The sequence below is a fragment of the Phasianus colchicus genome, chromosome 1 (assembly GCF_987193195.1).
Source record: "Phasianus colchicus chromosome 1, bPhaCol1.hap1.1, whole genome shotgun sequence".
NCBI lineage: Eukaryota > Metazoa > Chordata > Aves > Galliformes > Phasianidae > Phasianus > Phasianus colchicus.
The window spans coordinates 125,906,755-125,930,948 of NC_143436.1; the positions used below are offsets into that span (position 1 = coordinate 125,906,755).

The following is a 24,194-nucleotide window of genomic DNA, read 5'->3' on the forward strand; positions in this document are numbered from 1 at the left end:
CATCAGATCTGCCTGATTGTCCCCTTGAGATCAAAAGACAGCTTTCCCTTTAGAGAAACAGAGAGACTAATGGCTTTCTGAACTGATATAAAACGAGGAGAAAAGAAATTGGAAAAGAGTGGGTGGTATGAATTTGTGAGTTTGCAGTATTCTGTTTCTCTGCTTTTCTGCTTGTTTGCTTTTGACTCAAGAAAGGCGTAACTCAAATTGCAATGGCATTACAGATTTGGGGGACATATATATATATATATGTATGTAGCCTTTTTGTTTGTTTATTTTAATGGAAGCCACTGAGGGGCAGCAGATAAAAGCTGATCTCATCAAAATCAGAAATATGTATCCGTTTCCTTCCATTTCCTTTGAAGTTGCAGTTAGGCTTCAGTATTTTGTTGCACGAGGAGCAAAGTTTCAGAAATCAGGAAATCACCCTAAGGAAGGGAAAGCAGGCAGAGGTGATTGAGTATTTGCCACCAAGACAAAATCTCACAGCAGACCAGCGCTTGCTCTTCATGCAAGTGGCATACGGCATTTTCCTAACTTTCTGCTTTCATTACGACACAATTTCTTTTTTAACCTGACATGAGGAAATAGGTGCATTTGGAACACCCATGGCTGTTGCTAGCATGAAACACTGCCACTTTGCGGGGCTGCTGCTGCGCGTTCTGCCTAGCTGTGGGACTTGGGGAGTTTCTATGGACATCTCCACGTTCTTGCTTAAGTCCTGGGAGCTCTTTAAGCAGACGCGGAGCAGTTATAAGAGAATAAGCTCTCACACCGCAAATTGACTTCCCTCTTTGTAGCTCTAGACACTGTTTCCAGCTGCTTTCAGTCTTTCAAATCCTTGAAAGCTTTCCTAATCCTCATGTCGGCAGCCTTTATGCTCTCTCCTCCCTCCCTCCCCTCTCTCCTGATTGGCGAGGCGATGGCACGGCCTGATTCAGCCAACTGCTACATCCCTGCGCTGCGGTTTGAAATAGGAGCCAGGCGGACAGTTGCCTCCCCGCTCCTGACTTTTAATAGGCTGGGAAGGAAGGCTGGGAAACTTGACATTGTCTTAGGAAGGGTTCCCTCCCCCCCCCAGCAAAGGATAAAAGAAGAGAGAGGGGGAAAGAAAAAAAAAAAAAAAAAGAGGAAAAAAAAAAAAGTAAAAACAGCCAAAACGAGGGAGAAAAACTTGCGTACAGCGGGAAACTTGATGGATCCCTGCCCTGCAGCCGGCGGCGCGGCGTAGCCCCTTCCCGGCTGGATGGATGATGGGAAGCTCACCATGAGGCAGGTGAGGAGCGCAGCCCCGGGCGGGGGGAGCGTCGCGCTCTACGCTGGGCGGCATCGAGGCTTCTTTTCTTTCTTTCTTTCTTTTTCTTTTTTTTTCCCCTTATCCTCTTATAAAGTAAGTTTCGGAGGAAAGGGAAGCATAAGAGATTTATTTATTTCGATTTTCAAATTTTCCTTGCCGTGCGGGTCGCTGTGCGCCTGTTCAGGGGGCGAACGGCGTTTGTGAGATCCGTAAATCAATTCCCGCTTGCTGTGGCTTGCATGCATTGTGTGGGCTTGTCTCCGTGACATGGAAAAGGAAAGGGCTCGCTGTGTTATAGGGCTAAACACGCCAATAATTCAGCCCAGGGATAATTTATTAAACTGCTCTGCGTGAGCTCCTTGCCTGCCAGTGCTTTAATCTTCTGATTGCTTTAAAACGTGGTAGTTTCAAGCTGTCTTACAGCCTCACAAAAGTACTTTAAGATGGGTTTTCTAGTGAATTTTTTTCCCAAGATTATTCAAATGAGGCTTTTTTTTCTATTCACCTGAAGGGACAAAAGGAGCTTTTATTCTCTTTCCCCTAGTTAAAAAGAACAGTGGCGAGATGGTTTTGATTCTCAGTGTTCCTAGTTTTGCAACAACAACAAGCAGTTAGAGGAGCCTGTGGGAGCCAGGCAAGCTGGTGGGGCCAGGTTTAAAGGCTGAATCAGAGATCTGTCCTACTTCACAAAGCCCTGCCAGCCTGCTTCCGAATTTTGCACTTCGTATGTTATTTTCTAGGTAGCCAATGGGTAAATGCGAGGAAACGAGAGAAGGTACTCTTCTGTATGGGTGTTATTCATTCAGCTCTCAGTGGGACTTTTAGACTGTATGCGCTGGGAGTGCGTGTGCAGATTTTGCACCTGTAGTGCAAATGGAGCGTTTGTTTTGTGTTTGCTTTCTGAAAGTGTGGTGGGAAATCTCAGCTTCCTCACCCTGCTCTCCTCTGAGTGGAGAGAGGTGGTGAAGACAGAAGGAGAGAATGCAGGTGAGGGAGGGGGAATGGTAATTCCTTCTCCCACCAGACAATAAAATACTCCTGTTGTTTTTAAGAGGGAAGGAAATTCTTGTCCTTGCGAAGCCAAATGAAGGGCGTTTTGTATACCGCGTACCTCAGGTTGGTCAGTCGGATGCACGCAGTCATCAGAAGCCATTATCACCGCAAGAGGGTACTTTGGCACAGGGGGTTGCCAATGGGGAATAGAGAAAGAAGCAGTTGCAGGCTGACAGTAAAGAAAAAAGTAAAACGCTCTGGGAAATGCGCGCTTCGCTCACCTGAAGCGTTTGGTTTTATGTCTTACTGAGCTTCGTGTAAAACAGAAAGGAGAATGGTATTACGGAGCCTGGGTACCCTGCCTCCCGCTCAGAGGGACGAGGTGTGGGAGGGGGGAGGCGTTCCGCCTGAGGAGCAGTGCAGGCACAGGCACAGCGCCGGCTCCTGCATGGCCCGGCACGCCCCGGGTGCCCGCCGCCCGTCCCAGCTGCTGCTGCTGCTCCTGGGGAGGCAGGGCCAGCTGAAGGGCTGCCAAAGCTTGTTGAAACACCTGCCCCCGAGTGCGGTTTCGCACCCCGAGCCAAGGGAACAATTTAAAAGTATTTCCCCGGGTCTGGTTGTTGTCTTGTGCGCAGCTATTTTCGGTTTGGCAGGGGAATGCTGGGTGTGTTGGAGGGGCTGGTGGTCGGGGGGTGGCTGTTTGTTCGGGTGGGAGCTGAGGGCTGGGGCGAGCCATGGACTGTGGGGGGCTGTTAGGGAAATCGTTACGGCGGCTACTTGGGAGAATGAGTCTCACGTGCACTTGGAGCCCATGCTCCCGTTTGTAGTTTCCCATTCTTATGGGAAAGAGGAATGTGCACATGGCTTTCCTGTTGGCCCATGTACTGCCCTCCTACACGGTGTCCTCTCTCCGTCTCTGTCCCGTTGCCTTCCTGCCCTCCTCAAGTGCTTCCATCTCTGGCTTTACACCAGATGGTGCAAGAGTGGAAGGGGACTTGACTCCCTGCTCTTATATTGGGTTCAGAGACCAGCGACTCCGACCTGGAGATGATCTTGGTGGCAGCTACAGTTTAACTTGGGGATGAAGAGTTAAATGTCAGGCAGATGGCATGTTGCTTGCTCTGGAATAGAACTGTATATTGTGCTGGTGACTGAATTGGCCCAAAGGCAGCAGGTAGATACTGAACAACAGCATATCTGATACAAATGCACTCATCTCCTCAAAAGGGGTACAGGAGTTACTGTAGAAATGTAATATGCAGCTTGTTGAGCAGGTAAGGTTCAACCAACTTTACCGCTGCACCAAGCGTTGGTTCCTAGCAGGTAACAGGGGTTGCCATAGGATGCTGTGTTGAGGTTTGTAAATGAGACAGGTATAAAAAAGCTGACGTTTTCAATAATCAGCTAAAAAATGACAGCAAGAGCTGTTTCCTCGCTGCCTGATAGAAATAATCACAGAATCACTGGCCATGGTTGGAAGAGACCTCAAGGATCATGAATCTCCAATCCTCCTGCCACAGGCAGGGTCACCACCAACCTTCCCATTTAATACTAGACCAGGTTGCCCAGGGCCCATCCAACCTGGCCTTGAACACCTCCAGTGACGGTGTATCCACAACCTCTATGGGCAGCCTGTTCCAGCACCTCACCACTCTCTCTGTAAAGAACTTCCCCCCTGATATCCAACCTAAATCTTCCCTTCCTCAACTTAAAACCATTTCCCATTGTCCTGCTATCTAGTAGTGAATAATAATAAAATAATAATAAGAAAAATAACAATAAAGATAATGATCTTGCATAGAGGCTTCAGTAAAGATGTGCCTAAGCAAGGCAATGTGCAAATGATGGAAACTTCTGAGAAGGTGCTCAGTCTTTGTGTGCTGGAAGGTGGCTTTTTGTGGCTGGAGGCTGTTGCTGATTGGATTCCCTTAGTTTGCTGCAGAACTGGAGAGGGCACTGTGAGCTCTGTTTTAAGTTCCCTAAGCTCACTTCATGGAAAAACAAATGTTTGAATTTTAATACATCATTTTCACTTACCTTCACCCACAGCAAATCCCTGAAGAGCAGCTTATGGGAGTGTCCTGACAACAAATGCAACTCCTTGCCTTGGCCTCTTCCTATTGAAGTTCTATTGACTTTGATCAAGGCAGAGTTGAGGCCTCCATCACAAAAGAGGTTTAACAAAATGACTGTTAACTGACAGGCCACCTAAAAATGAAAAACTGTTTCTAAGACACATAAGGCCATTACAGTTAGTTATCAAGACTGCAGTCATATAGCTTTTAGTGTGTATGCAATTCACCAAATGAGCAAATGCCGCATACAGTTTCAGTGAATAACACATGCAAAACACAGAAACATCCCCTTTGCTTACAGATGTTTAAGTTCTTAGCATGTGTTTCTTATTTCCTATTTTCTTTCGCATACCTTTTAGAATTCTTAATGTGTTCCTCAGTGAAAAAGCTGTTTTCTTATCCTGGGGTGCTCTAATCCTTAGTGTTGCTTTAGGAAACTCTCTTTAAAGTTCCTCCTGGGACATTTTGTTGTTTGTTTGGTCTGTAAAGGAAGAATGAGCATCTCAGAGAATGCTGTTTTCTTGTTGTTTTGTGTGTGTACCGTGCAGAATAAAGAAAACAAGTGTACAGAGTCCACAGGCAGAGAGTGTATCAGTTAATTAGTGGCAGGGCATTGCTCCGTAGGAAGCCTGGTGAGGATTTGGTGTGTGTGTGTGTTGTCTGCCTCCTTTGATCACTTGTGTGGTAAATAGACGTGCGGTGTAGCTATGGCAACATGTGCTGTAGGTTGGTGGGAACAGAGGGGATGGGATCACCGGACAAAGGGCAGTTTGTTAGAGTGGTTGGTTCTGATTAGAAAAAGGTGGCACCAGTTGGGGCATTTAAAAACATCAGTTTTGCAAAACACAAATGTATGTTATCAGTTTCAAAGTAGCATTTGTTTCAAAGTCGCGCTGAAGGAGCAGATCATGTGGAAGATTGGGGAGGGGGAGGAATAATAAAAAGCAGAAGCAAAACCTTGTAACGCTTCGGAATGTAAGTATATTCATGCTGGACGTCCTTCTGGTTTTGCTGCAGAGTGGATGCATTTTGCAAGAATGCATGTGGATGAACTAAATTACCACAGATAATGCAATGTTTTAAAAATAAGACTTTAGTGATGTAATGATGATAGCCTGGGGTTTTCTATTACATCTGGTCCTTTCTCCAGTCCCTCAAAATACGATGTTCATTTTGAGATCAATGCTACTGTACCTATTCTACCTGTAGAGGTCAGACTTGAAGTTCTCAAAACCTTCCTTCGTTAGAATTTCAGCCTAAAGCTAAGCCCATAAAACAATGAAACTGGGCACAGCCACTTTCCTCATTAACTTTGTGGGGTACTCTTAAAATAATATTGGTTTATCAGTATCGGGTTATTGAGTAACACGGCATTTCTGCGGCTCAAAAGACACCAAAATTCAGCCTTCTCTCCCAGCTTGCAGAGCCTGGCACAGAGCTTTTATTAGTGCCTGAATTATTTAGATGCGTATCTCGCTTTCTGATCCCCAGCAGGCCTCCTGCCTTTGATGGGGCCTGTCTCCGGCCCTCGCCTCCCACCCGGCACTGGGCCCCACTGCCTGTCCCAGGGCTTCCCCACGGGGGGATGGACTGAGGCAGTGGCACAGAGTGCTACGGCAGCTCTGGAGTTCTGCAAAAAAAAAAGTTGCCTGGGCTCAGAATTTGTCTGCAAAGTTGTACCAGAGGTAAGGGGTTTACTTCAGCCCGGGGTCGAGGGAAATGAGCTGCTGGGAATGAGGAGCTCATGGTGGTGAATGCTTAGGGGATGGGTATGCTGAAGCTCCTGAAGCTCAGTAAATGAAAAGATGGAGAAGCAATTTGGGCTGTCTGATGATGAGGGCTGAGCTGGGAGAGAGGAGCAGGTCTGTGTTCCACACAGCCCCATGAATAGCGTTCTGAGCGTGTACCGGGGTTTGTTCAAACTGAGTTTCGGACTTGTTAGGGTACGGCGTTCTTTAGTTTCTCCTTGTCTGGAAGTCTTTTATTGCAGCTTGGAGCTTGTAATGCTTTAGCAAGCTGTGAGGAATTACTGTATATCCCCGAGATCCCTGCCTGAGAGCTGGAAAAGGCGCTACAGGGTAGGAAGCTGATTTTGATCTCCTTCCTAAGCAATGAGAATAACTCTTAATTCTTTAAAATTCTTTCCTATTTGTTATCATCTCATGGTTGTTTATCATTATAATTTATATCTTCCCAGGGGATGTGGGGAGACTAAGAAACTGGCAAGTAGGCTGTATTTGTTTGGCCCCAAAGTAGGATAAAACTTTTCTGATTACATAAGTGTTGCTAAGAACACTTTTAAGGCAGCAAAACAAATAGCAGAGTTCAGGCTCTTACCCCTGACTTAGTGGGGCAGTAAATGAGGAGATCCACGAGGCTGGTAGGATTTTTCATTGCAGTGTGACAGACCGTAACAAAAACATTTTTGGAGGGGTATTTTGTGGCCTCAGAAAGGAGACTCTGATAATTGCACCATGTGTTGGGGTGGGGAGGGCAAACTTGTGCATGTGCCTCCAGTAGCACTGATGGCTGCTTGTCATGGTTTGCCCCAGCTGCCATGCTGCCTGGGCACCTGCAGCCTCTGGCACTGCCTGTCCGCTGCTGTAAACGATGTGAAAGCTGGGAAGAACAAAGCTGTCTTTCGCTGCTTGAAGCTTTCTGGGGTACCAGAGACACTGGAGAATAGAGGATTGCCCCTGTGGGAGTAGCCTTCTGTGGGATGTGTGGGCTGGAATCCCAGCCCTGCACCTGCTTTCTGTCCCAAGCAGGTGTCCATGACTAACGGTATTAACTTAGCTCTTCGGGCCTCCAGGTATTTAATTACTGAACAGCCACAGCGGGGCACTGAGGCCCCTCACCACCATAGCGGTGGGTTGGGCTCTCATCTGTGATACCAGAGAGCTGCTGTACTACTTTTAATCAAACAAAGCAAGACCTTGCTCAGATGAGACCTCTGACTGTTTCTGATACCTCCATTTTTATTTTTATTTTTTCTTATTAGAACTATTCTGGGAATTAGCTGAGGCTGGTCCTTTCTTTTAAAGACTTCTGAGAAGTCAACCTCTTCTGGCAAAATGGTTCTACAAAAAAATTATATATTCCACAGTCATTGTCCCATATGGAAATATGAATTCTTTTTTTTCCTGTTTTACTTTGATTTTTCTTTCTGAGAGGGAAATGGAGACATCAAAACAAGAAATGAATAAAGAAAAACAGCAAATGCACCTATCTATATAAGTAGAACTGGAGTTGCCAAATCCAGCATTTTATCATAAGAGTAGCCAGCATCCAAGTTTCAAGGTATTCTTCATCACTAAAGGAGCTCTGAAAATGCTGGAGGGGGTTCTATCACTGGAATGTATGAGTTGTTTTTATTTCAGTTTGCCCTGAGGTTGTGGCTTTACTGCAAAATCTATATATTCCACAGGAAGATTTAAGCTCCATTGACATTTTCTGCTTTGGGGACCAGCAAGGTCTGTCTGATTCCTGTCTCAGCTTCTTTCCTCCCCAGCGAGCTCTAGCTCCTTGGCAAGCTGGAGCCTCAAGCATTCAGCCTTTCATTCTCCAGTCCCACCTCAGCTCTGGAGGCAGGGACACAGGCGTGTTCTTCTCTCACTTCTCCTGTTTCACTTTTTCTGGGAGTTTGTGAGGCTTTAGCCAGAAGCCTACACAACTCTGTTTATAGTCTCACTGCAAAACACGTGTGCTGTAAATCTGGTGTGCAGAGGAACAGCAAGAGGGAAGGGGAGGTTGCCCTGGGTGAGGAGAAGGTCTGTCCCTGTGAGAGCATGATGTGTGGACACAGCACTTGGCAGGTACGTTTCACAACCAAGAACATGGGGTACTCACTCTGTTTTTTGGTTCAGCTTACTGTAAAGTGGTATCAAAATCAGTGTGCTCTTTGCTAGATAATACACATTAGGTATGCAGACAAACAGTATGCAGCTTAAGAGCTTAGATTTGGACCTGTGTGCGGAGCTCCCCTATTCCATCAACCTTGGTAGCATCTACTGAAGCAAGTGACTGTAAGAAGTTAATGACTTCATTTCTAACTGGAAAGCCTCAGAAGTATAGATTAGGCAGAGACTTCAAACTGGGAGCTAAGCAGTTCAAAAGTGCACTATATTGTTTTGGTCTAATTAACACAACATGGTGATAAGACATTAAAGCAGAGTGACAACACTATACATTGATAACAGGGGACATTAATGCCTGCAGACACAGTCTACATTGTAAAAATCTGAAAAAAAGCTTATTATGTTAGATAGGTCAATGTGATTTGACCTAGTTTTGCTTTGCTGCTTGGAAATTATGTCAGTATTAGTTATGTCATCTCCTTGGATGAGCAATTTAACATCCTTTTTGCATTGCAGTGTTGTCCTAATATTTTATATATATTTACCTACTCTCTAAAAGGATCCTTCAGGCTAATTCCAAAGATCCAGGAAACGATGATACAAAACCAAACCTCCTGAAATTGAATTTTTATGCATCTCTTCTGTGCAACAAAAAGGAGTGATTTTAGTCACAGAAATTGTATCTACAAAATTCAAAAATAAATCTTGTCTCTCTTGCCTATAAAGCTCATTAAGTTCCTAAATAAAGAATGACTACGCTAATTCATGTATTCATACACCTTTCTCATTAAGGTTTTATTTGACTAGAAAATAAAATTATTAACTTTACTTGGATGCTCATGTAAAATAGAGAGGATTAAAGGAACCATTACACATGCTTTCCCTGTGAAATGTAAGGTCTCACCTGAAGTCATCTGTACTTCTCTTGGAAAAACTGAGTTTTTTCTTTTAGTCTTGAGCAAAATCACAAGGACTTCCCTTCATATTTATGTTACGTTGTGCATTTTTTTCTTTCTCTCTTCCATCTGGACTTGTAAAGCAAGATTTTGTATTTGCCAGGGCTCAAACTGTGGTACATCAGGGATCAACTTAAGTATTAAATGCTACTGTTCTTTGTTGTAGTGGGAAAATAATCTGTTGCGCTATAGCCATTATTGTTGAATGCTAGAAAGGGAGGACTCTTATCTCATCCTTTTACCTACATACCTACAGCTATGTCCCTTTCTGCTGTGTCATCGATCACTGCAAGGTATTATGTGTTTGCAGCTTTTGTTTCTTAGCCTTGTTTGATCCAAAATAAGGAACTCTGCCTGATTTTGCCTCTGCTGAAGTGAGCGGAATTGCCGAGATGGGATGGATTTTCCTCTTCAAATTACTGTGTTATTCAAGAGGTAGATTGTCTCCCTTGTGACAAACACTGAGCACATCAGATGAGAACATGAGAACAAACTTGGGCTTTCCTTCCTGTTTTGGAGGGTTTGTTTGTTCATTTTAATTTGATGTGTCTTTTCTTGAATTGTAAGAAATTTGTACTTAAATTTCAGCTTGCTCCTTGCAGTGGTGAAATACACTATTAAAGTAAGAGCTGTACAGTTTTTTCACCATCTCTTTACAAAAGCATCAAATCTTCAAAAGGTCCCACTTACTCGGAGTTCTCAGCTCAAGTAAAAATTAAAATTGTAATAGCTGTATAAAATCTGTGGGTATGCTTCAAATGCAAGTGCTCTTAACATCACTTGTTAACCAGCTTAATTGGAACAAAAGCCCAACAAGAGCAAGTGCTCAGCGGTGCCTCTTCTGTGCTATAACATTTGCTCTTGATCCCTAATTAAGCCTTGCTTCTGAAGGTTAAAAAATCCTCCCTTAATGTAACTCTCCTTGAATGTCTCATCTGCAAGAGAAACTTTCATGAGAGAAGTACACTTCTTCTTCCTCCATTTAAAGAAAAATAAGGTGTAAACTACTTACGAACGATTAGCAAGGACTGTAAATGAATATAATGTATCCCTAGAGCAGTATAAGCCCAGGTAATGAATATCTTGCTTGTGTTTGTACACTGATTCACCAAGATGGTGATAAACAAATGAGAAAAACCTCTCTCAACCTCTAACTACTGTCATGGGGAAGAGGTTTTTTTCTTAAATCCTGGGAGAATTTCCTTTGAAAGCAGCTAATGCCCATTGCTTCTTGTCCTGACAGCAGGCGCTCTTGGGAAGATAGTAACTCCATCTGCTCCGCAACAAACTTTTTAGATATTCAAGAAGTGTGATTAGATCCCCCATGACCCTTATTTTCCCCAGACTGAGAAAATCTGGTTCTTCCAGCGTTGTTTCTTATGTCAAGTTCCCTAGCCCACTAATTACATCAGTGGTCCTTCAATGAGCTTTTTCAAACTTTGTCAGCGGAGGGAACCAAAAATGGATGCAGTATTCCAGGTGGGGCCTAAGAAATGCCTAGTAGAGTAAAATAACCATATTCCTTGATTTGCTGACTCCTCTTCCTGATGCAGCTTGAGACACTGCTGGCCTCCTTCCCTGTCAGGGAACACTGGTGGCTTATGTTCAGTTTACTGCCTCCCACAGTCCCCTGCTTCCTTTCAGCAGAGTTGATCCTCAGTCCACAGTCTGCTCTGCTGCTCGGGATTACTTCTTTCCAGGCACAGGACGTTATATTTATCTTTGTTAAAGCTCATGTTAAGGCTGTTAAGAAAGTTAGTTTACAGCCTCTAAGAGAGGCTTCCCAACTGAGGTAACAAAACCAAAACAAAACCACACTTTTCCCCCTTTAGCTTGATGTCACTGCATGATTGCCCACAAAAGGCTTTAGTTGCTTTTCAAGCATTGTGTGTCTTTTTGGACTAGAAATCCTGGGGTATTAGGTCATGGATCTTGTATAATTTGTGTATTTCCATGATATTTTTCTATTGTCTGTTTCCATGAATTTATACCTGTAAATGTTGTAGAGCCATTAGTTTTAGGAAGACAGATTGTGTCTCTGTGGTCTAGAAAATCTGGAAACTGTTAGAAGACTAAGCAAGTTTGTGGAGAAATGCACATTATTTCCCAGTTTGTCTGGAGCTGATGAGGTGGGTGTGCCGCATGAGAGACAAGAGTGCAGTTTTTTCTTTAGAGGTGAAGTCTGCATGTGTTGCTTTAGTTCAATGATTTTTCACTTCTCTGGGTCAAGAGGGCTCACTGCCCGCTTCCCATCTTTGCTTTACTATTTCTCTTACTGCTCCCTTACTTCCTTGTCATCAACATCCTGCTCTATCACTAGGTATCTGGACAGCACTGGAACTCACAGGAGCTGTAGGGTGAACACAGTGGGAAGAGGTATAGTGCAGAAAGAGGCAAAATGCTATCTCCATCTCTTTCCTTTTCAAATGTGCTTTTAACCTCACTCAGGAGGTAGGCTTTGACAGCTTGGGATTCTTGTCCTGGTTGATGAGCAGCTGGCAGTTTGAGCATGGCAGACAAGAATAAAATTCGTATCTTTTTCTTTTTCCCCACTCTTCGCTTACATAGAATCATAAAATGGTGTGGGACCTTAAAGACCACCTAGTTCTACCTCCACTGCCATTGGCAAGGATGCCTTTCACTAAATCAGGTTGTCCAAAGCCTCATCCAACTTGGCCTTGAATACTTGCAGGGATGAGACATCCACAGTTTCTCTGAGCAGCCTGTTCCAGTGCTTCACCACCATCATTATAAGGAATTTCTTCATTGTTTCTGATATTAATCTACCTTCTGTTAGTTTAAAACCATTACCCCTTGTCTTATCACTACAGGCCCTGGTAAAAGTCCCTCTGCATCCTTCTTGTAAGACTTCTTCAAGGAGATGCTGCTGTAAGGGCAAAAGTAAAGGACAGGAAGAGAACCCAAAGGGAAAATGACTGTGTGGGAGGAGAAACCAAGAGAAACCTGGAGAAAGAGGAAAGTTACCAATCTTTCCTTAAAATTTTGTTAGGAAAGTTGGGGAAGAAAAATTGTGAATACAGAAATCATTATTGAAAGCCTTGAGAATGAATATGAAAGTAGAACTGTCAGTGTAATAGAATCAAAAGTTGCCTTGGCAAGCAGGGGTACAAAAATCATACAATGGTTCAAGTTAGAAGGTGATCTAGTCCAACTCCCCCACAGTGAACAAGGACACGTACAGCTAGAGCAAGTGCTCAGAGTGCAGCCTGACCTTGAATGTCTCCAAGGATGGGGCTTGTATCACCTCTTTGGGCAACCCGTGCAAGTGCCTCACCACCCTTACTGTGAATAATATCTTCCTTATATCCAAGCTAGATCTCCCTTCTTTGAGTTTGGAACTATTTCCCCTTGTCCTATTACAACAGACCCTGCTAAAGAGTTTGTCCCCTTATTTCTTATAGCCTCCTCTTTTCTTATAGAAAGAGGAACAGTTCATAAATTTCAAGAGCTTGGAGGCAAAGAGAAGCAAGGCAGTGGCGGGAAAGTTAAGGAAGATATAAAGAGCTCTGAATGCATGCAAAGGGAGATAAAGGCAGTAGCCATTGTAGTTTCCTATTCTTTCCTCATTAAACTGTCTGATCTGTCTCTTCCTGGAAGGGCCATTTTTGATGATACCTGTCCTTTTCAGGCTCCTTAGCTTTACGCTGTAGAGTTGTAATGGGATGATCAAAGGTTGTCTTCTGAACATCCCTTTCCTTAGCAAGCTGTTCCTTCTGGAATAAAAAATAAGATGAACGTATACTATTGCGTTGGATTTTTAACATCTCTTTAACAACCTAAAAGCTTAGTTTTCTGGTCAAATTCCAATGCATATGGCTTTTTAAATCTTGAGATTATTGTATAGTGTGTGTGAATAAACTTTTTTTACTCAGAGTTGAAACCTTGCACTTGAGTATAAACTATCAGTTAAGAAGTCAAATGTGCCAATAACTATATGAAATCTGTAACCTAGACTTATGGGGCAGCATCATTGTAAGAAATTCTGGGAAATTCTTTATTATGAGGCTCTCCTGAAAAGGGTTTCATTCTTCTGATAAGGACCCCTGTGTGAAAAAAGACTCATTTTACAGAAGCGACAGTCTGGCTCTCAGACAGAAGAAAAACAAAAGCATGATGCTTTATTTTTTAAATAGATGAAAATGCTTACTTCCAAACCACAAGCTTTTTGCAAACTATATGACCCCAGTTGCATGAGATGTTAGTTTTTGTGATAATGCCCTCTGATATATTTATACATCATGTCAGTTGAAAGTATTAAAGAGGCACCAGTTAGAAGATTGTATGTTATGGATCAATACTATACAGTGCTGTATTTCAAGTCAGATTTAAGTCCAGCTTTTGGAGGTGAAAGATTGACTGAGTTAATTCATTTTCTCAGCTTTGGACTGTTTCTGTTGAAAGCACTTAGAATTATTCATTAGAACATAATCATATGTATTCTTTACATTTCTGATATGTGGATATATGCCATTTACAATTTGTATGGCATATGCACTGTAGCAAATCAAGCAAGTTAGCAGAGCTTGGAGATTTAGTTAAATTTACTATAGAAGGTTGTTTACTTATTCCGTTCTCTTTCTTGTGTAGGGTGAAAAGGTTAAGCATGTCTTCAGGTGATAATGGACAAATTATGTAATTAATAGGGGTATTTGTTATCCAAATCCAAAGATCAAGGATATTTACCTAGTGTGTGAGAGAGAATGATACTCAGAACAATTAACACCCGGAGGAAATTTCTTGTAGTTTATTTTGGCTGGTCTATGATTGGTAATTCCCTTGGTTAATGGAATGCCCGGCTCCGTGTCAATCACCATTTGCAGAGTTTAACTGCGAATAGCAGTTATTGGTCGCATATGTTGGCCTGTCAACTCCTGTTTCAGAAATAGGATGCAAAATGGCATATAGATAAACTGTAGCAATTTGTTTTTTGTTTCTATTTTGTTGTTGTTGAAAGATTGGTGTTTAAGAGAAAAAAAAAAAAAAAAAAAAAAGTCTTAGGGAAAAAAAGTCTTAGGAAGGCTCCTAGTGCAAGTCTGCTCTAACAAAGTGGAGAATCTCCATGCCATACTACTTTGTTTTGCAGGCAAAATTTGAGAGATGTTAGGAGAATACAGCCAATTTGTATGGCTCTTGCCGCTTGTGCCCTGGTCTGATAGGTAGGAGTTGTATTAGAAGTCTTGAATGACGTTAAAAATTGTATATGGTAAAAATGATGAGTCAATATTATACCTTTGATTATTGTTGGTGATACATTCTGTTAGACTTTTTTATGACTTGTAAGGGAAGATGCTTTTTGTGTCAATTGTATTAGCACACTGTTAGTGATGGTGTAGTCTGGGGCATCTATGACTTTCTGGTGTTCTACTGCGACAGGAACAGCAAATCTTTTTTTAGCCACACTGCACTGTCTAGTTGAAATGAGCTATTAAGTCTTGGACAATGACGTACTGGAGGGCCTTTGGAAAAAAAATGCACCTTGGTTTTGTTTGGAAAATGGAGATTATAATATTGACTTTGAAAGATGATTTGAAGCTTACTTTTACAAAGACCAATAAGAATTGATGATGCTGATTACTTAAGGAAGTGCAGCAGTCAGGTCATGTCTGTGAGGTTGAACTGTACACGGCCTTTGTGGAATATGCTCCTGAAATGATACCCTCTTTCCCAACAGGAACAAATCACTCTTGTCTCTCCAACTCTCTCTAAAAAGACTAACTCCTCCAAAACACCTTAGCGAACCAGACAGCCCACTAAAATGTTTTTTCTTCAGATGACAGAACCCCAAAGTAAGGCAGAATACTGCTGTTCTGGGATGTACTTGGACTGAACAATAATTCTGACTGTATTTAAACACTAAATTTGGTATTCTACATACTGTAGACAAACAAAAATACTTACGTTTAAAGAAAAAATTAGAAAATTAATTGAACGCGTATCTTAAAACATTTCATTCAAGAACACATAGTCCTATAAAATGTGTCTATTATGATGAAATTGAACTTCTCAATAGGGAACGCCTCTGTCAGATATCTTGTGATCTGTGAATGAGAGTGAAATACTTCTTGGCATTCAAGTATCTGGTGAAACAGGAGGTGAAGAATTCATGTGAATTTTTAAACCAGTTAATTTCATTGTGAAATTGAGTTGGACCAGATGATATGAGTAAGAATGTATGAAATCCAAAATATTTCAATTTTATTAAAAATAAGCATGTTTATTTTTGAAGTTTCCAGGAGTCAGAGGTGCTTATTCTGATTATGCATTCTGATTCTATTAATTATAATAATTTTTCAGACTGCTCTTTTTTTTATATTCATATGATAACTCTTTTCCAGATTAGGTAAATATAATAAAAAATCTTAATATGGTGGATAAATGTCCTTAGCCTAGGCTATATTATAATCTTGCGAAGCTACCCTATGATAAGCGTGTTTTTTCTTGAGCTTTTACAGTGAGAAATGAACAGATTTCTTTTTCAAATTCTTGCCACACCTCTTTGCAGACACATATGCATGTACCTTTCTAAGAAATGAAAAAAAGGCATTAAAGGAATCACAGGGCATCAGGGACAGGTTGCGTTCAGCTATCATTTGTGATTATCTGGAAGCAAAAACTGATGCAAAATGTGGTATGTAGATAAGAGCTGATTGCAATCTCTAGTATAGTTGCTTAATGCCAGCAGTGATGTTCCAGTAGTTCAGAAGGATATAAAGAACGTCCATTCCTCAAACTCTGATTACACAAGTAATGAAATGAGTCATAGTAGCTCATAAATATTTAAGTGAAATGGTATAAAAGTCCTAAAGCCATAAATGCCTCTAGAATGACTTTGAGTGAGGGACGTAAACTGCTGGTATCTTGTATTAGCAGGAAATTCGTTGGGAAAAAGTAGCAGATGGTAATAAGAAGTGATCTGTGTTTGTAGAGAAGAGAAGACTGCTCCACAAAATATACTCTGTATGTCCAAATGTCTGTATGTCCTGGGAAGTTTCTGTCCAGACTATGCAAAATCATTGTAGCTCTGAGCATGCAAGGAAGATGTGTTGATCATAGTTTCCAAATATTCAGAGCATTTCAATGGATGAAATAATGCACAGATGTATGATGAAACGTGCATGTGTTTTAAAGCGTTGTATCAAAGGCTTTGTACTTGGTTGGTATTCTTAATATTTTGCAGGTTTATCTTTCTGTTTTACATGCAAATACACTGAGACAGGAAACCCAGTCTGGGATAGTTCATGGCTCTATTTCAATTTCATACCTTCGTGTTTCTGTACTGCAACTGAAGATTTACACTTCTTGTTTGTGTGGTGCTTCCCAACTCTTCTGAGCTAGATGACATTAACATTGGTATGAAGCAGGTACCTAGTTGTATTTTCATGTCTGCTGCTATATCTCTTCTGCTCACCTTGGGATGAGGATGCAGATTAAATCATTTTGTGCTGACAGAAAGCTAGTACCTGTCTATAGTTCTGTCCAAATACTCAAGAGGTCAGGGAAGCCTACTTGCAATGGAATGGGAAGCCTCTCAAAATAGTTTAGCTTCAGCTGCAGCAATAATTGCCCAAAGAAATCGTAGCAGCTGATACAGGAACTTTGTATCAGAGTGCACACAACAAGTTTATCTTATTAATTGTGTATTAGGCTTTTGAGTCAAAGTCCATGGATGATTATTTATATCAAACAAAAGAGGAGATAAATAGAAGTGGATTCAAGATTCATGCCTTTCCCAACAAAACCATGTATAACTAATTTTTATCTATCTGTAAAACATATGGATTGACATAACACCATGAGGCTGTAGTTATCTATATGGGACACTCTATTTAACTTAGAGAAGGAAATTGTTAATATGGCTTATAAAAGATAACAGTGATGGAGATTATATGTACACATATGTACACAGACTTAGCATAGGCTATACGTAAGCAGAACAATACAGAATAAAGGAAATAATATTGAGCTTTTCTGCTGTCTGAGAAGACATGTTTAATGAAGAAGTACCATGTTAGTGGTAGGCCAACTACAGAACTAGGGAATGTTATGGGGGAAAGGCATCTCCAATAGACTGGGGATTTTTAAGAAAACTAAGAATTTTATGCTACCTTTTAAATCTAACAATACTCTTTCTCAGTCTCATTAAAAAAAAAAAAGTTGAAGTATTTGTTTCTAAGGCAGAAATATTGCTTATGAGAAGCAGCAAAAGTCTGTGTTGCCTTTTAAAACTTGACTTCATCAGGGAATCTAAATGTGGTGCTTTGTAGGTTTGAAGGAAGACAGCTTATAAACATTTGCATGTGTCTTCTGCATAAAAAGGAAATTCACTGATTCATCTTTTCTTTTTGTTAGTTGGAGGCCTTTTGTAGAAGATATTATGAGATGTCCAACTTAAAATGAGTTATTCTAGTCTCAATTTAAGTATGCATGTTTGCATTCCAGGAAGTGTGAACATTTAACTGGAAATATTCTGGATGAGCTGTCCTCTTCTAGTGAAAGTCATCTGACAACAGACACAGACAGTGTGGACAGCTATATCTTAGCCTATTTGTTCCAGGCTGCTTTTATTGTCCATAGTAATTCCAGAGCAGGATTCTTTTTGCGCTAAAACCTTTTCAAACTGTTCAGGTAAATTGGTTTCTTGAAATGTGCACTGAGCATGAAAAGGTCTGAAGGATTAGTAGGATCTGCTCATCTGTAGGCTTCTATTTTGGACACCTCTATTTATTCAATTTTGTTTTCCCTAACATCAGTTATCATGGAGTCGCAGAATCACAGAATGGTTTGGGTTGGAAGGGACTCAAAGCCCACCCAGCCCCAACCCCTGCCATGTGCAGGGCTGCCTCCCACCAGCTCAGGCTGCCCAGGGCCCCATCCAACCTGGCCTTGAGCGCCTCCAGGGATTGGGCACCACAGCTTCTCTGGGCAGCTGTGCCAGTGCTTCACTGCTCTCTGGGTAAAGAATTTCCACCTAATGTCTAACCTAAATCTCCCTCCTTTCAGTTTAAAGCCATTCTCCCTTGACTGTTGCTGTCAGACTGTAAAAAGTCAGTCCCGCTCCTGCCTGTTAGCTCCCCTCAAGTACAGGAAGTCTGCAATGAGGTCTCCCCAGAGCCTTCTCTTGTCCAAGCTAAACAAGCTCAGCTTCTCTTCACAGGGCAGGTGCTTCAGCCCTCTGATGATCTACATAGTCCTCCTCTGGATCTGCTCTGAAAGCTCTGTGTCCTTCTTGTGTTGGGAACCTCAGGCCTGAACATGGTGGGTGGGGTAGAGGGCAGAGAGCTTTCCAAAGCAGGCTCCTTCAGAGTGATGATGTTTCAAGTGCAGATTAATGAGCAGACCACACTCAATCCTCTTATAAGGCACTGTGGTTTGACTGTCCCTCAAGTGTGAAGTTTAAGTTAGTACATGTGTGTAATTAAGGTATTTTCAGCACAATGAAAATTATAAGAGGAAGGTTAGTAGGAGAGAGATATTTGCACTACGGTAAGAGGAAGGTATACTAATGCTAGAAAGTGTTATACTGCTAATCCTTTTAACTTCCCCTCTGGGCTTTGTTGCCAGCCCCCTGCTGGGGCTGATTATTCAGGTTTAGCTCTGTCTTCCCAGGCATCCATTTTGAGCAGTTGCCTCTTTCCTCAGTTTACAGGGATCTGAGCTGCAAAAGGCAGCTAGTGTTTCTTCAACGTGGTAGGCAGCATTTTACTGTTAAAATGTTATAATTCAACCAAAGGTATGGAATACGTGATAACCAAGCGTATGAATATACTTAGGAGGATGTGTTGCTCACCAGTAAGGGAGTATTGTATCTACAACATTATTTCTTATCTTTGAAAACAGTGGAAGGATCCCTTCTATAGAAAAGCTCAGGAGTACATAAAGGCACCCTTGTTTCTTGGAGTTAGTGAAGCTATGAAACACATGAACTTTACCCCTTGCCTCTACAAAAGGTCTGCCAATTCTGTGAATTAAAAATCCATGGGAAATTTTTGTTGCCCACGGCTGCTGAGTTTCAATGGCTAAAACTCTTTCTGAAGTTATGCTCAAATTATATATTCTTTTTAGCCTCCAAATGACACCTTATGCTATTCCTGCATTCATAAAGCTGAAAAAAAAAAAAACAACCAGAAGTGTTCTCTGTTCAGACAACTGTCATATGTAATCTGCTCTGTTTGACTGTTCGAATGTAGTGATTTAATTATAGTAATTAAAAAAAAAAAAAAAGTGTTTAGCAGTTTGGTATTTTAAGATCATAGAATTGCTCAGGTTGGAAAAGACCTTAAAGATCATCAAGTCCAACCACAACCTAACCATCCTTAAGTAACAACCCTGTGCTAAATCGTGTCCCTGAGCACCACATCCAAATGGTTTTTAAACACATCCAGGGATGATGACTCAACCACCTCCCTGGGGAGCCTATTACAGTGCTTAACTAGCTTTTCAATAAAAAAGTTTTTCCTGATAGCCAACCTAAACTTACCCTGGTGCAACTTGAGGCCATTTCCCCTCGTCCTGTCACCAGTGAGAAGAGACCAACCCCGCTCTTGCTGTAAGCACCTTTCAGATGTTGGAAGAGAGCAATAAGGTCTCCCCTCAGCCTCCTTTTTCCCAGACCAAACAGCCCCAGTTCCCTCAGTCGCAGTGGGAATATTTAAAAAATGTTATGATCCATGAAGGAACAGCACATACTAATGAAATGGGGCTAAGGCACAAGAAAACTGGAAATGTTTCCTGTGTAATGAGCCATGCATGATAAAGACTTGTGTGGAATGGCTGGCAGCAAAGAGCTATCTACAGTGATATAGTAATTTTATGTTCCATTAAGGTCTTGTTATTTTAGTATTTAAACAAAATTATGCTGCAGGAAAATAAGGAGCCTGTTGTGTAACATTGGCAAGGAAGAAAATCAAGCTTCAAAGTGTTGGGTTATCGTTTAGAAGAACTATATCCATCAAATTCTGACTTGTTAGCTGAGTACTTTGAGATGAAAGGAGGGGAAACTGATTCAGGAAGGAAATTGTGGCATACAGAGTGCTGCATATGTTGAGACACTCTGGGGACAGATGCACACAGAACTTCTCTGGCTCTGTGACCAACTTAATATTTTGCTTATGCAAGATAATGGGCAGAGAGAACAGCCTGTATTTCAAGAGTCGTTAGTAGTGTATTAAATTAATCTTTTTTTTTTTTTCTTTTTAAAGAATATCGAGCACTTCTGAAAAATTCGACATAATAAGAAAGATATATTTTCGTATGAATTTTTGAAAACATGAGATGTTGTATGCCCTCACAGCAGTAAGAATAGAGGAAAAATGAAATCTGCCTTGAGTTTTCTCAGCTGTGTTATATACCAGTATCATAAGCAAATTAATTCCAAGATCTGTTCAAGCTGCTGCATCAAAATTATCTCATAAGGAAATGTAGCTTTTCACCTGGTGAAAGTAGATGTGGTAACTCCAACCCTCAGTGAGATGGTAGTTTTCCTCACTCGTGACATTGGGTTGCTTTTGCAGGCATGGCTTTTGCACAGGAAGATTTAAGCTCTTGCAACAGTGCAGAAACTGGAATGACTCACAGTTTAGGAAGCACTTTGAAACATCTATTTTATGTCAGATGTAACTTTTAAATCATTCTTCTATGGCCTGTTTCTGACTTGCATGCATGCAAGGGTGATGAGAATGAGCCTTCTGGTGGTTTATGGCATTGTTACAGATGTGATGGGGAGACGTGAATATTAACTTGAACTGTTCTCTCTGAGCGCTCTGCCAATCAGTTCACAGACCAATTATCCTGGAAAAGTCAGGCTGTTCCAGATGCTCTGTGCCATCACACAATTCCTTTCTGCTCCCTGAGAACCTGAAAAGGACAGATGGATGATTAAAGGGAGGTATGACCGAAAAAGAAGAAGGAAAGAAAGAAATTCGCCTGTATCTAAACTATATCTCCTAGTTGAGAAATAAACTATATAATTTTTAGTATTTCCTTTTCTAAAATGAACCAGAGTCTCCTGAAATATATAGGTTGAAAGCAAGACTTGTAGCCCTTTGGCCCTGATTTTGTCAGGCATGTAATAATAGGATAAGGATAAACACATACGTGGGAGACTGCTTTAAAAAAGTGAATATTTTAAAAAATGTTTAGTCCTGAGAACAAACATTACTCAATGTACTTGAGATCTTTTCCAAACAAGCAATCCATTGCCAAAACTCTGGGAACTGGTGTACTTCATCTGGTACAATAGGGTGATATTTATCTTCAGACTAGACAGAACAAATCTTCTTTTTAAGCCCCTGTGGCCCTTTAAGTACTGGTATGACTCAAAGCAAAGAAAGATATTTATCAGAGAATTTCAAGTGGATGTTTAAGTATTATGCTCTGAATGCTTTATATTCTCCTATCTCTGCTATATATTATTTTGAGCTCTGTTTTTGTGTCTGAGATACGATGGATACGTGTGTAAGATATCCGCGTTCCCAATGCAACATGAAGTTATGTGGAAGGTTTTTTGTACAACTGTTTTGGGGGAGGAATGTCACGCAAATGCTGCTGAATAGTTCACACCTCTCACTGACTGAGTGACTCAAATGTCTTATGTCTAATTTTCACTGCTCAGGCCATGAGTGGTTGAATTCCACTGACACATGCGTGATTAATTCTGTTCATATTGTCAGATGCTTTTCTTTGTTACTTCGGTATAAAAGCTGCATAACATAATTTACTTTGTAATTTAGAAGTGAAAGTTCTGCTCAGATCAGTCACCTGAATTTGCAGTTTTTCATGATACAGTTGAGTAATTTCAAGGATCTCTCATGCACCATTTTTTTTTTTTGTTTGTTTGTTGTTTTGTTGTTGTTTTTTGCTTATTCCTTGTGTGTACTTCTTACCGATATTTCCCTAAAACTAGAAGCAGTAGTATCTAAAGGCAGGCAGACAATCCCCTATGGTTGTTATATTGATTTATAATTATAAACCATTGTGACCATATCTTGATTGCATAGAAAGGGTCCACCTGAAGACAACTACAGAGCTGAGCTGATGGGATGGTAATAAAGCACTCAAACAAGGACAGTGTGTCACAGAACCACTTTTTAGTTTGGTTTACAGTAAGTGTTAATTCTTGTAATTTCATAATACCAAGCACAAATACAGTGTAAAACTATAGATCTTGGTAATAAATATTTTCCATTTGAACTGTAGAAGTTCAGCATTTCAAAATAATTTACGATACAGTATGGTAATCAGAGCAGCATTTCTCTGCTATATTAAAAGTACACTATGCTGTCTCTGTGTGTATGGTAAAATCCTGGCATGAAAGCTCATTAAAATGAAGTATTCACTTTTTCTTCCTAAGAGTTCAAAACCTTTTGCTCCTGTGGAATTTAGGTGATGCTGGATATTTAGTCTACAGTCTTCCATTCAGCTTTGAAAGGCGTAGGTTATAATCTGATTTAGGTGACAGTTGGAAGAGCTCAGTTGTCTCAGTTTAGTTCTTTGTTTATGAAACCACCATCACACACTTAATGCAGTGCTGAGCATGGTGACAACAGGCCCATTTTGAGGGGCTCTGGCACAACTGTAGTTAAAGAGGCATGGGGTATAAACTTTGCTCATAAATAAATAAATCCAGTTAGTTCCTTTCTTTTAAACTTTACTCTGATAGATTATGGACTGTTCTGCATTACAAACAGCAAAGCTTTTGGTATTGCTGGAAAAGAAATCCTCAGTAGGAGAAATGGCATTAAGGCTTAAGTGGTTTGTGCTGGTTTGTTAAAGGTGTCAGTGTGGCAGAATGTGGCAGGATGGTCAACTGACTGCCTAGATACTGTACTTAGTTGAGAAGATGCCAACTCTGATCGTTGCCTTCAATCATCTCTTTGCTTCTGACCTATCCTGAAATTGTAATAGAGCTGATAGGTTGGTTTAAAAACCCTGTAAGTTAATTGATTAAAATAAGTTGACAAATTAAACTGTGGCCTTCATTCATAAAGGTTTAACAACAACAAAAGAAATTATTTATAAAACAGATATTTCTAGTCCTGCATTAATTTCTGAAAAGAAAGCTTGATAGTGGTTTTTGTTAAATGTCTGGCAATTAATTCTGTTTCTGTAATCAAATATAGATAAAAAGCTGTGTATTGCAGTCGTCAGTAAAGGTTTTTCCAAGGTGCAGAGTAGACACAGAAGACAAAGGTTTAGAGTTCAGCACTTCAGGGGGCTAATGTGTATTATAAAGCTACTTCTTGAATGGACCATAGTTAAATCCTTTTGCTGCCAGTCAAGATAATGATTAAAAATCATTCACCCAGGGAACTGCTTCTGGATGTGGATAGGCCAGGATCCGGGGATGGAGTTAAGGGGACAGAAAAGAGGGGGGTTTATATACGTATAGCTGATGTTCGAGCAGTCGCATCTCGAAAAGGAGGGAAGGGAAGAGAAAGGAAAAAATTGGCTGGCCCTGAAGGGGGAAAAGAGAGAGAACAAAGCTTCCTTCACTAATCTCAACTAGTCACGTAATTATAACTTCTGAGTTCTCAGAAGAGAGCTACCCTACTATCACAGCCCTAAGGAGGAAGCAAGATTTTGAAGCCAAAAGTTAACTCTAGAAAAAAATTATATATTTGTAGCTTTTAAATGGAGCGGGATTTATACTGAAATAATAACCTTATCAGTGACAGCAAGGCTCCTGGTGAAATTTGGTGTATATTTTAATCTCTGTCTACCCAGATTTTTAAGTACGTTCTTTCTGTCAAAGAAGCTTAGCAGTGGTGACAAAATAACATACTCATTAACATGGATGTGAAAGAGGAAACTAACTTCTCCCTTGCCCTTACTGGTAGTTCTGATGTGTAGATAATATATATTACTTGCATATTTATATGGAACTTTTTTTTTTTATCCATTTACTGCTAAACAACTTAATTATAGTTCTGGATAAAATGTGTTTGTTTTCTAATTAACTAAAACAAATGAAGATACCCAGAGGACAATGCTAAATCTT

General features: G+C 40.9%; 1 protein-coding gene across 2 annotated transcripts in view; it reads left to right on the forward strand.

Annotated features, from left to right (window-relative positions):
* Nucleotides 1-350: 350 nt before the first annotated feature.
* MID1 (midline 1) overlaps nucleotides 351-24,194 on the forward strand; it is a 136,261-nt gene continuing 112,417 nt past the window's right edge. The window contains exon 1 of one of the 2 annotated variants that reach the window (XM_090125825.1): nucleotides 351-1,276. The gene's annotated coding sequence lies outside the window, so the exon portion shown is untranslated. The remainder of the gene's footprint in view (nucleotides 1,277-24,194) is intronic. The other variant, XM_031596114.2, reaches the window with a different exon arrangement.